The sequence below is a fragment of the Micromys minutus genome (genome assembly GCF_963924665.1).
Source record: "Micromys minutus genome assembly, chromosome: 1".
NCBI lineage: Eukaryota > Metazoa > Chordata > Mammalia > Rodentia > Muridae > Micromys > Micromys minutus.
Window position 1 is genome coordinate 6007696 of NC_137969.1, and position 6022 is coordinate 6013717.

The 6022-nt window shown below is 39.4% G+C and overlaps 1 pseudogene across 1 annotated transcript; it reads left to right on the top strand.

The window, feature by feature from the left end:
* The first annotated feature begins 2587 nt into the window (after positions 1–2587).
* LOC308438469 (chorion-specific transcription factor GCMa-like) lies at positions 2588–3767 on the top strand (annotated as a pseudogene). The gene has a single exon. The product of its transcript is annotated as a chorion-specific transcription factor GCMa-like (transcript).
* Positions 3768–6022: the final 2255 nt, after the last annotated feature.

Genomic DNA, 6022 nt, shown 5'->3' on the forward strand with positions numbered 1-6022 from the left:
GAACAATTTTGATAAAAATGCACAGTATTAGTAAAGAGACAGGCAGGTAGATCAAGGGAACAGAATTGAAGACCCAGAAATGACCCACACACCTATGATCATTTGATCTTTGACAAAGGAGCTGAAAACATTCAAGGGAAAAAGGACAGCCACTTCAACAAATGGTGTTGCTTCAACTGGTAGTCAGGATGCAGAAGAATGCAAATTGATCCTTTCTTATCTCCTTGAACAAAGTACAAGTGGATCAAAGACCTCCACATAAAACCAGGTATACTGAAACTATTAGACTAGAAAGGGGAAGAGCTTAGAACACGTAGGCACAGGGAAAAATTTACTGAACAAAAGCCAATGGCTTATTCTCTAAGATCACTAATCAATAAATGGGACCTCATGAAATTGCAAAGCTTCTGTAAGGCTAAGAACACTGTCAAGAAGGCAAAATGGCAGTTAACATATTGGGCAAAGATCTTTACCAATCCTACATTTGGTAGAGGGCTAGTATCTAATATATACAAAGGACTCAGGAAGTTAGATTCTTAAGAATCAAACAGTCCTATTAAAAATCGGATACAGAGCTATACCTAGAATTCTCAACCAAAGAAATATCAAATGGTCAAGAAACACCTAAATAAATGCACAGCATCCATAGATATCAAGGAAATGCAAATCAAAACAACCCTGAGATTTTACCCCACACCAGTCAGAATGGCTAAAATCACAAACTCAGGTGACAGCAGATGTTGGAGAGGATGTGGAGAAAGAGGTCCGCTCGTCCACTGTTGGTGGTTGAAAGCTGGTACAAACACTCTGGAAATCAGTCTGTTGGTCCCTCAGAAATTAGACAATATACTACCTGAAAACCTAGCTATTCCACTCCTGGGCATATACCGTAAAGATGCTCTAACATATAACATGCTCTACCATGTTTATAGCAGACTTATTGATAATAGCCAGAAGCTGGAAAGAACCAAGATGTTCTTCAACAGAGGAATGGATATAGAAACTGTGGTACATTTACACAATGGAGTGCTACTCAGCTATTAGAAACAATGACTTCATGACTTCATGAAATTTGTAAGCAAATGGATGGAACTAGAGACTATTATCCTGAGTGAGGTCACCCAGTCACAAAAGAACACACATGGTATGCACTCACTGATAAGTGGAAGCTAGCCCCAGAAATCACTGAACACCCAAGAAACAATTCACAGACCTTATGAAGCTCAAAAGGAAGGAAGGCCAAAAGAGGAATGCCTCAGTCCTTCTGAAAAGGGAGGACAAAACAGTTATGGGAGGAAATGCAAGGTCAAATGGAGGAGATGCGATTGAAGAAAAGATCATTCAGAACCCACCTCTCAGCCACCAAATCCAAGCCCTATAGCTGATTCAAGAAGTACTTACTGGCTGGGACTAGATAGAGATGCCCCCTCAGGGACTATGACAGAATCCTGTAGATACGGCTGAACATGCCTGCAGTTAACCATCAGTCTGAACTTGGGACCCAATGAGGTTGCTAAAGAAAGGACTGAAAGAGCTGGAAGGGTTTGCAACCTCATGGGAAAAACAACATTATCAACCAACCAAACCCTCCAAATCTCCCATGGATTAAAACACCAACTGCTGTGAGCACCTTGAGAGCCCTATGGCTCCAGTGGCATATATAGCTGAAGATAGCAGTGTCTGGCATAAATGTGAGAACAGGCCTTTGGTCCAGGGAGGACACATTTTCTCAATGCAGGGGAATGCCAAGGCAATGGGCTAGAGAGGGTGATTAGGAGGGAGTGCACCTCTGTGAAGGCAAATGGAAGGAGAAGAGGGATGGGAGCAGGGAAGGGCAAAGGGATAACATCTCAAATGTAAATACAGAGTGGATAATAAAAAAATGAGAAAAAAAAGATTTCCTCCATCAAATAGTATTTTCTAAAAATCATGACTCTAATATACTAATGTACTAATATTTTCCCCTGCAAAACATAACTAATTATTCCTTATGTACGAATTATAGCATTACTTTTTGGTTTTTTGGTTCAGATCAAGTTAGAATTGTAAATATTATTTGTTTGGCTAAATTTAACTTGTTGACTGTCTTATGCATTGTTTAAATTACCTATAAATTTTGTTTATTAAATTGCTAATAACTAAAAACAAATATCTGAACTCCTATTATAATTTTAATAATTTCTGAACTTGCATGAAAAAAAATTCAAATAGGTCATTTTACCAATTGTTGCAAAGTAGCATGTATATTTTGGAATGATACTTCTTTTGTTCTTGTACCAAGAAAAACTTTCCTTTTTATACGAAAATGCCTTCTTCCTCCTCCTCCCTATCTTCCTCCTCCTTCTTCTTTATCTTCTCACCTTCTTCGTCTCAGTTTCTGGAGTAAATCACACACACAAACAAAATTCATGGCAGAAAATAATACACAGTATTTGTAAATTGTAAGAGTAAACTTTGGAGAGTTCTGAGACAGGGAATTCTCTAGACATCTCTGACAAATAGAGTAGAGACAAACCTGTGTTGAGCTGACCTTATCACGGAACTGGACGAGTTTGATCCTGAAGAAAAAGAGACACTGAGCTGATATATTAACGACATGAAACTACCTCAAAATGTTGGCAAGACTGAGTGGGTCCAGGAGTGGCCAGACACCTACAGGGAACACATCTACAATTCAGACAAAAGGCAGACACAGCACCACCTGAGAAGATGCCTATGTGCAAACCACCAACCACAACTCTCAAATCCTCAAGAAGTCGTGCCTGGGGATAGTATTGTGCAGCAGGGACTGTTCCACAGAAGACAGACGCAAGATTTACCTGAGACGTACCATCTGTGACAAAGCCAGGCAGAAGCAGTGGAGGAAATGTTGCCCCAACTGAAATAGGCCCCCGAAGCTCATCCCCTGCCGAGGCCATGCGGCTTCCCTGTCACCAACTTCTGGAAGCATGATGGACAATTCATCTTTTTCCAGTCCAAAAGAGAGCATGGCCATCCCAGGCCATAGACCAAGCTAGAAGGAGAGGCCAGAAGAGCCATCAAGAAAATGCATTTGGCATTTGCCCCCAGCTCCTTACCGATGAGGGAAACCAGAAACACTAACTTGATCATTCCAAGGGAGACCAGAAATGATAACTTGGTCATTCCAGAAAGACATCCAACTGCCCAGCAGTTACAGGACACCTTTAATAGCTAACGCCACCCCCATGCCTCCAGCAGAGCTCCCTGTCTGTCCTTCCCCAAGAGTTATGATTTTGGGGGAGCACTGACCCGGAAGATCTAACTTCTACCTTAGATTCCACAAAACTCTATGAGAGAAATAAATTCTCCTGCAGTAGGATCTACAGCAGTGAAGATAAGTTTCAGCCGCCTGCTCCTGGGGTGTATGAAGATTATGACGATCTGCAAGCTTGGAATATGAATGCTTCCCCAGAAAGAAGTTCTACTGACGACACCTACAATCCACCCTACCATCTGGCTCTCTGACTACCTTCCTCCCAGAACTCTATGGAGCACTTTCCCCAACAGGTTCCATTGGAACCACCTGTAGCCTAACCTGGTGGCCAACACTTATGGACCAATCCCCCGAGTGAGGCTTAGGAAGAGAAGTGCCCATGGATTTCAGCAGCTAGGTGCCTTCCCTCACATATCACTTACCTCAGCAGGACCCCGTTCTGTTCACCGTGGCTCTCATCCTCAGCAGCAGTATTCGGTGTGGTACTGAGCTTGGCTTTTGCCTCAGTACCAAAACCCAAATAGCTAAATAAGGAGTTTCTGTTCCTTAGTGGCTCAGTCCCTATTCTCTGATGAATTACTTTGCATTAAAGATGACCTAACACAAAATCCGAATGAACCTTGCCATAAGCAAGTGTTTTCAAAATAACCTTCACCATTTGATTGGTAACTAATGTGCATGATACAAGATTCAAAAGTAAAGGTCTCTTGTTGTTCTGCCCCTCTGTAGTACCTAAGCTTGTCTACTTCATAGATGAATGATATTTTCTAGAGACATACAAATATTGCTACACATATAATAATATATATTGTTTTTTATGTGTAAAAAAAAAGACTGGACTTGGATATTGTGCTTGTCATTTTATTACATATATGAATATTCATTAACCTTGTGTTTTTCTTCACTTTCATTAATTTGTCATTAGAGTACCTCTCGGGTCATAAATATTTTACCTTTTACCTCTGACTATAGCACTTAACCTCCAACTCTTGCTCCAACCCCAACTCTCTTTCATGTCCTCTTTTTCCTTTCTCTTCTTCAAGAACTTTAACTTTATGAAAAATATTCATAACACACCACACCCATTTTGATACAAAAATTTTATAGACCCCTTATCATCTTGAAAACACAAGTCTGTCTTTCTCAAATTTCCCTTTGAAATACAAAATATGAGTAAGATACAACTTTAAACTGACATTCCTTTTGGAATTAAGACGCCTAACTTAGAGGATGTATTTAAATTGGGAAATGTCTCAACCAAACAGTGGATATTTTTTTTTTTTATCTTTTGCTTTGCCTTAATTTTTTAACTTTATTTTTTTAAAAAAAAAAATAAAGATAAAAGAACAAATTTTAAGCATTTTTGCATAAATGTAAATGATTACATTTTTGTCAGTGCTTCTTTTTTCTTTTTTCTTTTACTTTTTTAGGTTTGATATTTTGCATTAAGGTCTTACTAGTTACAATGAGCAAAAAGTACATGTAAAATAGGATGTAACTCAGAATTCGTCAAAGTATTCTTGGTGTGTAAGGATTGAGTATAATTTTTTTTTCTTGAACTTCACACAGTGGGTGAGTTGTTTCTGGGATAAGCCGAGCTTTCTGGGGTTAGTATCCCACTATCAGTGACTGCATATTATGTCTGTTCTTTTGTGACTGGGTTATCTCACTCAGGATGATATTCTCTAGATGCAGCCATTTTCTTAAGAATTTGGTTTTCATTGTTTCTGATAGCTGAGTAGTACTCCACTGTGTAAATGTACCAGAATTTTTGTATCCATTCATCTACTGAAGAACATCAGGGTTCTTTCCAGCTTCTGGCTATTATAAATAGAGCTGCTATGAACATTGTGGTGCATATATATTTGTTGTATATTGGAGTATACCTGGGGTATATGCCCATAAGTGGAATAGCTGGATTTTCAGGAAGTACTATGCCCAATTTTCTGAGGAATCGCCAGACTGATTTCCAGAGTGGTTGTATCAGTTTACAACCCCACCAACAGTGGGGAAGTGTTCCTCTTTCTCCACAGACTCCCCAGCATCTGCTGTCATCTGAGTTTCTGATCTTGGCCAATCTGACTGGTGTGAGGTGGAATCTCAAGGTTGTTTTGAATTGCATTTCCATGAGGGCTAAGGATGTAGAACACTTCCTTAGTTGTTTTTCAGCCATTCTATATTCCTCAATTGAGAACGTTTTGTTTAGCTCTGTACCCCATTTGTAATAGAGTTGTTTGATTCTCTAGTGTCTAGCTATTTGAGTTCTTTGTATACCTTGGATATTAGGCCTCTATCTGATGTGGAGTTGGTAAAGATCTTTTGCCATTCTTTTGGCTGCCGTTTTGTTTTCTTGACAGTGTCCTTAGCCTTACAGAAACTGCAATCTCATTAAGTCCCATTTGTTAATCTTTGACCTTAGAACATGAGCCATTGGTGTTTTGTTCAGAAAATTTTCCCCTGTGCCTATGAGTTCTAAGGTTTTCCCTACTTTATCATCTAATAGTTTCAGTGTATCTAGTTTAATGTAGATATCTTTGATCCACTTACACTTGAGCTTTGTACAGGGAGATAAGAAAGGGTCTATTTTCATTCTTCTGCATGCTGAGTGACAGTTGGACCAAAATCATTTGTTGAATAGGCTGTCCTTTTTCCATTGAATGTTTAATGCTTCTTTGTCAAAAATCAGGTGACCATATACGTGAGGGCTCATTTCTGGGTCTTCTATTCTATTCCATTGATCCATGTGCCTATTTCTGTACCAGTACCATGCAGTTTTCAGCACAATTG